The sequence below is a fragment of the Gossypium arboreum genome, chromosome 12 (genome assembly GCF_025698485.1).
Source record: "Gossypium arboreum isolate Shixiya-1 chromosome 12, ASM2569848v2, whole genome shotgun sequence".
In the NCBI taxonomy this organism is placed as follows: Eukaryota; Viridiplantae; Streptophyta; class Magnoliopsida; order Malvales; family Malvaceae; genus Gossypium; species Gossypium arboreum.
The window spans coordinates 33,063,249-33,073,683 of record NC_069081.1 but is presented as its reverse complement, the minus strand read 5'-3'; the positions used below and the strand labels follow the sequence as shown (position 1 = coordinate 33,073,683).

General features: G+C 35.6%; 1 long non-coding RNA gene across 1 annotated transcript; it reads right to left on the bottom strand.

Annotated features, from left to right (window-relative positions):
- Positions 1-1,585: 1,585 nt before the first annotated feature.
- LOC128285669 (uncharacterized) lies at positions 1,586-10,123 on the bottom strand. Its single transcript, XR_008276195.1, has 2 exons — positions 10,039-10,123; positions 1,586-1,764 (listed from the first exon to the last, which is right to left on the bottom strand). It is a non-coding gene; the product is annotated as an uncharacterized LOC128285669 (long non-coding RNA).
- Between the last annotated feature and the right edge of the window lie 312 nt (positions 10,124-10,435).

The window sequence follows — 10,435 nt, the reverse complement described above, 5'->3', positions numbered from 1 at the left end:
GCCTTCATATTCTACCATAAAACATCAAAATAAACACATTTCACCTATGGGTATTTTTCCAAATATGAACCCTAGCTTAAATTATTGCCAAAATAAGCTTAATCAAGTTACCGAGATTCCAAAATCGTAAAGAACTTGAAAAACGGGGCTAGAATGGACTTACTATTGAGCTTGGAAAGCTTGAAAACCCTAGCCATGACTTCCCCCATGCTAATTTCGGCCTCCATGAAAAAGATGAGTCAATTTTGGCTTTATTTTCCCTTTTTATTTCTTTTAATTACCAAATGACTAAAATGCCCTCAAGGCCTTTCTTTAAAATTTTGTCCTATTCATGTCCATTTTTGTCCAAATGAAATATAATGGTCTAATTTAAATTTAAGGACCTCCTCTTTAAACCCCCATTTCAATCAAGTACTTATGAATTAGAACACATATTTTGCAACTTTTGCAATTTAGTCCTAAAAGTCCAATTAAGCACTTTATCAGTAAAATTACTTAACGATATTTTAATCAATAAATAAATCTTAAAACTTAATCGAAATAAATTTTTTGACTTCAAATTCGTGGTTCTAAAACCATCGTTCCATTTAGGCCCTAAATCGAGCTATTACAGTAACTTCTGCAAATAAGCCCTAATAGGCAAATTAAACATGCAATCTATAAAATTTCTTTATCAATACTCTAACACATGCATCTAATCACTCAGTAAATCATAAAAATTAATTGAAATAAACTTTTCTATCCCAGATTTGTGGTTTCGCAACCACTATTCCATTTAGGCCCTATTTTGAGATGTTACATCTGGTTATTATAGACGGTTTGTAAAAGGTTTCTGTAACGCCCCCACACCCGAGACCGTCGCCGGAGTCGAGTATGAGGTGTTACTAAGCTTAGTTTAACATTTTTAGAACTTTGAATTATTTGTTTCTACATTAACAGCTTTTAAGCTACTTGCGTCACAGTCACAAGAAAAATCATATCTCGAGTTACGAAACTCGAAATTAAGATCCGTAAATTTTCGCTGAATCTAGACTCATAAAACTATCTACTAATTTTTTTCTAGAATTTTTGGTTGGGCCAATTAGTACAGTTTATTAGTTAAAGTTACCCCTGTTTCAAGACTCGACTGGTCTGACCTCTGTTTACTACGAACCACATTTCTCTCTGTAAAAATTCATATGACTATGAGGTTTGTTTATAGTAAAACTAGACTCAATAAGGATTCTGAGGATATAAAATACACCACCTAATTATATCTTTACAATTTATGGTGAATTTCTAAAGTAGGAACAGGGATTCAGAAACTGCTATGACTCTGTTTCACTAAAATTAAAATATCTTCTAACATATACTTCCTTTACTTGTTTCATTTGTTTCATGTGAAACTAGACATAATAAGCTTCAATTTGATATGTATTTCACCACCAAATTCAATTTCTATGATTTTAGTAAATTTTCAAACTCGCGTTAGTATTGCTGCGTATTCTGTTTATGGTAAATTTCATCCTTTTATGAGTTTTATGCACTAAGTATCTTAATAGTTTTCCTTAACATCAAACATAATCTAAACTAACCATTTTCATAATTTATCATTATCAAGCATTTCCTCAACCATTTCACAACCATACCATAAGATCATTTACACAAAATGGGTATATTGCTATACATGCCATACTTAAATTTACAAGCCATTTACCAAAAATCTTCTGGATAGTGTGACTGAGCCTTCGACCTATCCCGACTCCTGAGCTGGCTTGTCCAAAACTACAATGAGTAAGAAGGAGGGAGTAAGCATAAATGCTTAGTAAGTTCATATGAAAATAATAAGTAACATAACAAACAGTTATACCACCAACATTAGCATACATCACTAAAACACATATCACATTTTAATCATTCTTCATCATCTTATTACCTTATCGTGGTTGTATCAATACTCAACCCGAGGGTTAAATACATACCTGTCCAAAATATCCATTTCATATCACTTACCAATACGTCTCTTTACATCTCGAAATTTTCCTCCATTTGAGTAGAACTTTACCCGTTGAACACATCGAATATAATTCGGATACATGGATAACTTGCACATAAGTGCCACATATTCAATCAAGCAATCATGTAACCCGCCCATAAGCGAACTCGGACTCAACTCAACGAGCTCGGGCGTCACATCCATAAGTGAACTCGGACTCAACTCAACGAGTTCGGATGCCTAGTTACATCTCACGAACTCGGACTCAACTCAACGAGTTCGGACATTCGCATCCATAAGTGAACTCGGACTCAACTCAACGAGTTCGGATGCTCAACCATCCTAGTGACATGTCACTTGTATCCTAATCTATTCCTAAGGTTCAAACGGGCTTTTTCCTCGAACACTTATCCTTGCCGCCTTCCGTAGAATGCCAAATCAATACTCTGTAACAATTATATTTAACAAGTAGTTCACATAATTTACATATTATTTGAAATTAACCACAAATCATACATTTCATAATAAAATTCAGCATAACACATAATTAATATCAATAACTTAAAAATAACAATTATGCTACATTATTTACACATGAACTTACCTTGGTACCAAAATACAGAGATTTTGCAATTTAGTCCACAATCTTTTCTTTTCCTCGATTGAGGTCGATTCCACGCCTTTCTTGATCTAAAATAACACATTTAGCTTATTTAATACTCACATTATCAAATTAATCCTTAACTCAAATTTTGGCAAAATTACAATTTTACCCCTAAACTTTTGCATATTTACTTTTTGCCCCTAGGCTCGGGATTAAACTTTATTCCTTATTCTTATGTTTTACAACATGCTGATCACTTTTCTCTTCTATGGCAACATCAAATTCTCACTCTAACATGTACTTGTGACTATTAGGTATTTTTACCGATTAAGCCCTTTTACTCGTTTTTGCTTAAAATCGAGTAGTACAAGTTGTCTAACATAATTTAAAACTTCATATTCTATCATAAAACATCAAAATACACAAATTTCACCTATGGGTATTTTTCCAAATATAAACCCTAGGTTAAATTATTGCTAACATAAGCTTTATCGAGTTACCGAGATCTCAAAAACATAAAAATCATTAAAACCGGGGCTTGGAATCACTTACTATGGAGCTTGGAAGCTTGAAAAAACCCTAGCTATGGAGAACCCTTGAAATTTCGGCCTAATGAAGAAGATGGACAAAATTGGCTTTTAATTTTGTTTTAATTCATTTTAATAACTAAATGACCAAAATACCCTTACTACTAAACTTTCCAAAATTCCTTCCATGTCCTAATTTTGTCCATGAACTTAAAATTGGTAAAATTGCTATTTAAGACCTCCTCATTAATATTCCAAAACAATTTCATACTAAAACTTCTAGAATGCAAGTTTTGCAACTTATTCGATTTAGTCCCTACTTTCAATTTAAGCACTTTAGGCATAGAATTTCATCACGAAATTTTCACACAATCATGCAATCATATCATAAACATCAAAATCATTGTAAAATAATTATTTCTATCTCGGATTTGTGGTCACGAAACCACTATTCCGATTAAGCCCTAATTTAGGATATTACAACTCTCCCCTTTTAAAGATTTTCGCCCTCGAAAATCTTACCTAAAACAGTGTGGGTATTGGTTTCTCATAGTTTCTTCAGCTTCCCATGTAGTCTCTTCTACCCCATGCTTTTGCCACAACACTTTCACAAGTGTAACACTTTTATTTCTTAGTTGTTTGACTTCTCGAGCTAAAATCTTAATCGGTTCTTCTTCATAAGTCATATCAGTCGCAGCTCAATTTCGCGGTGAAATTATATGTGAAGGATCCGAACGATACCGACGTAACATAGATACGTGAAACACATCATGAATCTTTTCTAATTCGGGTGGTAAAGCTAGCCGATATGCTACAGTCCAACTTTTTCAATTATTTCATACGGTCCAATAAAACGCGGACTTAACTTGCCCTTTCGTCCAAATCTAAGGACTTTCTTCCATGGAGACACTTTCAAAAATACCTTATCACCAACTTGAAACTCAATGTCCTTTCGCTTTAGGTCCGCATAAGATTTCGCCTATCCGCGACTTTCAAACAATCTCAATTATCTTCACTTTTCTTCGCTTTCTATTAAATCAACTCCATAAATCTGATTTTCCTTGAGTTCACCCAATACAAAGGTGTTCGACACTTGCGACCATACAATGCTTCATAAGGTGCCATTTTCAAGCTCGTCGATAGCTATTGTTGTAAGCAAATTCTACCAACGGCAAATATCTTTCCCAACTTCCTTGAAATTCCAATACACAACATCCGAGCATGTCTTCAAGAATCAATTACTCTCTCGATTGTCCATCGCTTTGTGGATGAAAAGCAAGATCGAATTTAACTCGTACCTAACGCGCCTTGCAACTTTTGCCAAAACCGCGAGGTAAACCTTGGATCTCTATCTCAAATAATCGATAATGGTATTCCGTAATCTAACAATTTCTTTAATATACGCTTCAGCCAACTTGTTAAGAGAATAATTCAGACGCATCGGATAAAATAAGCCGACTTAGTTAATCATCAACTATTACCCAGATGGCATCTTTCTTTCCGAGTCAATGGCAATCTCAAACAAAATCCATAGTAATCCGATCCCATTTCCATTCAGAACCATAATAGGTGGAGTAATCCTCAAGGTACTTGGTGTTCAACTTTCACCGTTGACAAATTAAGCATTTGGACACAAACTCGATATATCTCTTTTCATTCCATTCCACCAATACATTTTCTTCAAGTCATTATACATTTTCGTACTACTCGGATGAATCGAGAAATAACCACTATGTGCTTCCTCAGGGATCTTTTGAATCAATTCCTCATTCTTCTACACACAACCGATCTTTAAACATTAAGCACCCATCGAACCAATTCAAATCGATCCCGTGACGCCTTCACATCGCTTTTTCTTTTGGCTAGCAAATCTTGATCATTTTTCCGAGTTTCGAAATCTCTTGTAAAACATTAGTTTTGCTCTTAACTCGCTAGAATCGAACCATCATTTGACACTTTCAACCGAGTATTCATAACTCTCAAAGCAAACAACAACTTTCGCTCAAAGCATCAAGAACTACATTCGCTTCCTGGATGATAATCAATAACAAGCTCGTAATCTTTCAACAACTCCAACCATCTTCGTTGTCTCAAATTCAAGTCTTTTTGTGACATCAAGTACTTAAGACTTTTGTGGTCGGTATATACCCGACATTTTTCACCATACAAATAATGTCGCCAAATTTTCAAAGCAAACACCACCGCAGCCAATTCCAAATCGTGAGTAGGATAATTCCTCTCATGAGGTTTTAACGCCTCAAGCATATGCCACCACTTTTCCTTCTTGCATGAGCACACACCCCAAACCATTTAGAGAAGCATCACTATACACCACAAATTCTTTACCTGATTCGGGCTGTACTAACACTGGTGCCTCTGTTAATAACTTTTTCAATTCTTCAAAACTCTATTGACATTCTTCCGTCCATTCAAATTTAACATCCTTTCGAGTAATCTAGTTATAGGAGCAGCAATTATAGAAAATCCATTTACAAACCGCCGATAATACCCACTAGCCCCAAGAAACTTCTAACTTCGCCACGCTTTTGGTGGTTTCCAATCAACAATGGCTGAAATTTTACTAGGATCAACCCGTATACCATCACCAAACAATATGACACAAAAATCCAACTTCCGGAGCCAAAATTCACTTTTACTAAACTTAGCATACAAATGCTTATCTCTCAAAGTTTGCAAAACTATCCTCAAATGCTCAAGATGTTCTCGTCTCATCTTTTGAATAAATTAAAATATCATCTATAAACACCACAACAAATTTGTCCAAGTATGGCCGAAATATGCGATTCATTAAATCCATAAACACAAAGAGAGCATTTGTCAATCCGAATGGCATAACTAAAAATTCATAATGACCATACCTTGTTCTAAAAGCGCTTTAGGTACATCCGACTCCTTTACCCGCAGCTTGGTAATACCCAGATCTCAAGTCAATCTTTGAAAACCATGTCGCTCCTTTTAGCCGATCAAACAAATCATCAATTCTAAGAACGGATACTTGTTTTGATTGTCACCTTGTTTAACCGCCGATAATCAACACATAATCTCATAGAACCATCCTTCTTTTCACAAATAACACGGAGCACCCCAAGGTGAAAAACTCGGTCTCACAAAGCCTTTATCACCAACTCTTGCAATCGCGACTTTAATTCTTTCAACTCATTGGTGCCATTCTATATGGAGCAATCAAGATCGAGCTGTTCCCAGATCAAATCAATACCAAATTCTACTTCCCGACCGAGGCAAACCCGCAATTCTTCCGAAATACGTCCGCAAATTCACACACAACCCAAGACCGATTCAACTTTCTTTTCAACTTCTTTTGTATTAATTACATACGCCAAATAAGCTTCATAACCTTTTCTCGATATCTTTGAGCCGACATTGAAGAAATCACACTAGGCAATGCCTCGATTTATCCGATTCAACCCGCAGAGTTTCACCATTTCCACACTTTAATTCTATAACCTTTTCTTTGCAATTTACTATAGCATCATGCAATGTCAACCAATCCATACCCAAAATAACATCAATTCATCAAACGGCAACAACATCAAGTCGGTAGGAAAGTAATGATCCCGAATCATTAAAGGACATTTCTTACATACTTTATCAACAAATACACATTTGCCTAACGGATTCGACACTCTAATCATAAATTTCAGATTCTCAACAGTATATTCATACTAGACACCAATTTCATGTACACATATGAATGAGTAGAACCGGATCAATCAATGCAATAACATTAACATTATAGAGAGAAATGTACCGGTAATCACATCGTGAGGAAGCATCTTCACGCGCTTTAATAGCATAAGTTCTAGCCGAGCCCTTCCTTCGTGTCTAACAGTGCATCCTCGCTACATTCTTATCGCTTGTTTCACTTCCAACTTTTCTCGATACCTTCCCTCGAGTCTCGCACCACTAGCTTTTACATTCTCAAATTTTTCATTCTCACTCTCTCTCAGGCGCCTCTAATAAAATGATCCGAGAACCACATCGAAAACATTCATTTGCTCTGCATGGACCAAAATGATTTCTACCACACCGCTGGCACTCGGGTTTAACAAATCTCGTATTTCCCACACTAGCCGCAGAAGTAGTCTGATATTTAGGACCCACATTTCGCTTCTTAAAATTTCCATATGATTGCCCAGCTGAAACTTGGGAACGAGGATTCATATTTCTTGACTTTCCGGTTTGTTTGTGAGGGTGCATTACTCATTGGTCTTTTCTTCCAATTTCGTGTTTGATTCTACCTTTTTCTTTTCCTTCAAGAATTCTTCACCTTGCAAGCTCGATCGACAAGTATCACCATTTCTTTTAGTTCAAGGATCCCAACAAATACCTTAATGTCTTCGTTAAGCCCGCCTTCAAATCGTCGGCACATCTTGGCTTCAGAGGAACATATTCCCCGCATACTTACTTAATCGAACAAACTCTCTTTCATATTCGAGATTGTCATATTACCTTGCTTCACTCAAGAAACTCTTTACATTTCGATCAATAAATCTTTCACTAATATATTTCTTCCAAACTCTTCTTGAAAGAATTCCTGTGTTACCCTCTCTTTCGGTACCACCAAAATCAAAGTCTTCCACCAATTATAGGCTGAATCTCTCAACAAAGATGTAGCACATTTCAAACATTCTTCGTGTACAAGATAATTCATCAAATACCCGGATAGAATTTTCAAGCCGTAACTCGCTTTCTCTCGCATCATCATCAATATTTGCTCTAAATTCTTCAGCCCCTTGTTTACTTAATTCTATCAACGGGGTTCTGTGAAATTTTATCATATCCACTCCTTGAGGTATTGGAGGCATAGGTTGAGGAATTAGGGGAGGTGGGGAGGTCGTACATTTGGGTTCGTCATTTAACGAACTCAAGGTACCATGCACTCATCATTTGGAGAAAGGCTTCCGATCCCTTTCCTCCTCCCCGACCAACAAGAGGGGTGGGTTTCATTGGCGCTGCCCATCAGCCGAGTCGGCGCATTACTCAGACTTCATCTGCCACACTGGATCGGGATCCATTTACTATATAAAAAATTTCATTTAAAAGGTCAAGTCGTCACACTATCACAATTCATACATATGGCATGTATAGCAAAATCCGTACATACAACACGTAGTCCGAGAACCGACTAAACCTGCTCGATACCACTAAATGTAACGCCCCACACCCGAGACCGTCACGAGTCGAGTATGAGGTGTTACTAAGCTTAGTTTAACATTTTAGAACTTTGAATTATTTGTTTCTACATTCACAGCTTTTAAGCTACTTGCGTCACAGTCACAAGAAAAATCATATCTTGAGTTACAAAACTCGAAATTAAGATCCGTAAATTTTCGCTGAATCTAGACTCATAAAACTATCTACTAATTTTTTCTAGAATTTTTGGTTGGGCAAATTAGTACAGTTTATTAGTTAAAGTTACCCCTGTTTCAAGACTCGACTGGTCTAACCTCTATTTACTACGAACCACATTTCTCTCTGTACAAAATTCATATGACTATGAGGTTTGTTTATAGTAAAACTAGACTCAATAAGGATTCTGAGGATATAAAATACACCACCTAATTATATCTTTACAATTTATGGTGAATTTCTAAAGTAGGAACAGGGGATTCAGAAACTGCTATGACTCTGTTTCACTAAAATTAAAATATCTTCTAACATATACTTCCTTTACTTGTTTCATTTGTTTCATGTGAAACTAGACATAATAAGATTCAATTTGATATGTATTTCACCACCAAATTCAATTTCTATGATTTTTAGTAAATTTTCAAACTCGCGTTAGTATTGCTGCAGATTCTGCTTATGGTAAATTTCATCCTTTTATGAGTTTTTATGCACTAAGTATCTTAATAGTTTTCCTTAACATCAAACATAATCTAAACTAACCATTTTCATAATTTATCATTATCAAGCATTTCCTCAACCATTTCACAACCATACCATAAGATCATTTACACAAAATGGGTATATTGCTATACATGCCATACTTAAATTTACAAGCCATTTACCAAAAATCTTCGGATAGTGTGATCGAGCCTTCGACCTATCCCGACTCTGAAATGGCTTGTCCAAAACTACAATGAGTAAGAAGGAGGAGTAAGCATAAATGCTTAGTAAGTTCATATGAAAATAATAAGTAACATAACAAACAGTTATACCACCAACATTAGCATACATCACTAAAACACATATCACATTTTTAATCATTCTTCATCATCTTATTACCTTATCGTGGTTGTATCAATACTCAACCCGAGGGTTAAATACATACCTGTCCAAAATATCCATTTCATATCACTTACCAATACGTCTCTTTACATCTCAAATTTTCCTCCATTTGAGTAGAACTTTACCCGCTGAACACATCGAATATAATTCGGATACATGGATAACTTGCACATAAGTGCCACATATTCAATCAAGCAATCATGTAACCCGCCCATAAGCGAACTCGGACTCAACTCAACGAGCTCAAGCGTCAGATCCATAAGTGAACTCGGACTCAACTCAACGAGTTCGGATGCCTAGTTACATCTCACGAACTCCTGACTCAACTCAACGAGTTCGGACATTCGCATCCATAAGTGAACTCGGACTCAACTCAACGAGTTCGGATGCTCAACCATCCTAGTGACATGTCACTTGTATCCTAATCTATTCCTAAGGTTCAAACGGGCTTTTTCCTCGAACACTTATCCTTGCCGCCTTCCGTAGAATGCCAAATCAATACTCAGAACAATTATATTTAACAAGTAGTTCACATAATTTACATATTATTTGAAATTAACCACGAAGCATACATTTCATAATAAAATTCAGCATAACACATAATTAATATCAATAACTTAAAATAACAATTATGCTACATTATTTACACATGAACTTACCTTGGTACCAAAATACAAAGATTTTGCAATTTCGTCCACAATCTTTTCTTTTCCTCGATTGAGGTCGATTCCATGTCTTTCTTGATCTAAAATAACACATTTAGCTTATTTAATACTCACATTATCAAATTAATCCTTAACTCAAATTTTGGCAAAATTACAATTTTACCCCTAAACTTTTGCATATTTATATTTTTGCCCCTAGGCTCGGGATTAAACTTTATTCCTTATTCTTATGTTTTACAACATGCTGATCACTTTTCTCTTCTATGGCAACATCAAATTCTCACTCTAACATGTACTTGTGACTATTAGGTATTTTTACCGATTAAGCCCTTTTACTCGCTTTTTGCTTAAAATCGAGTAGTACAAGTTGTCTAACATAATTTAAAACTTC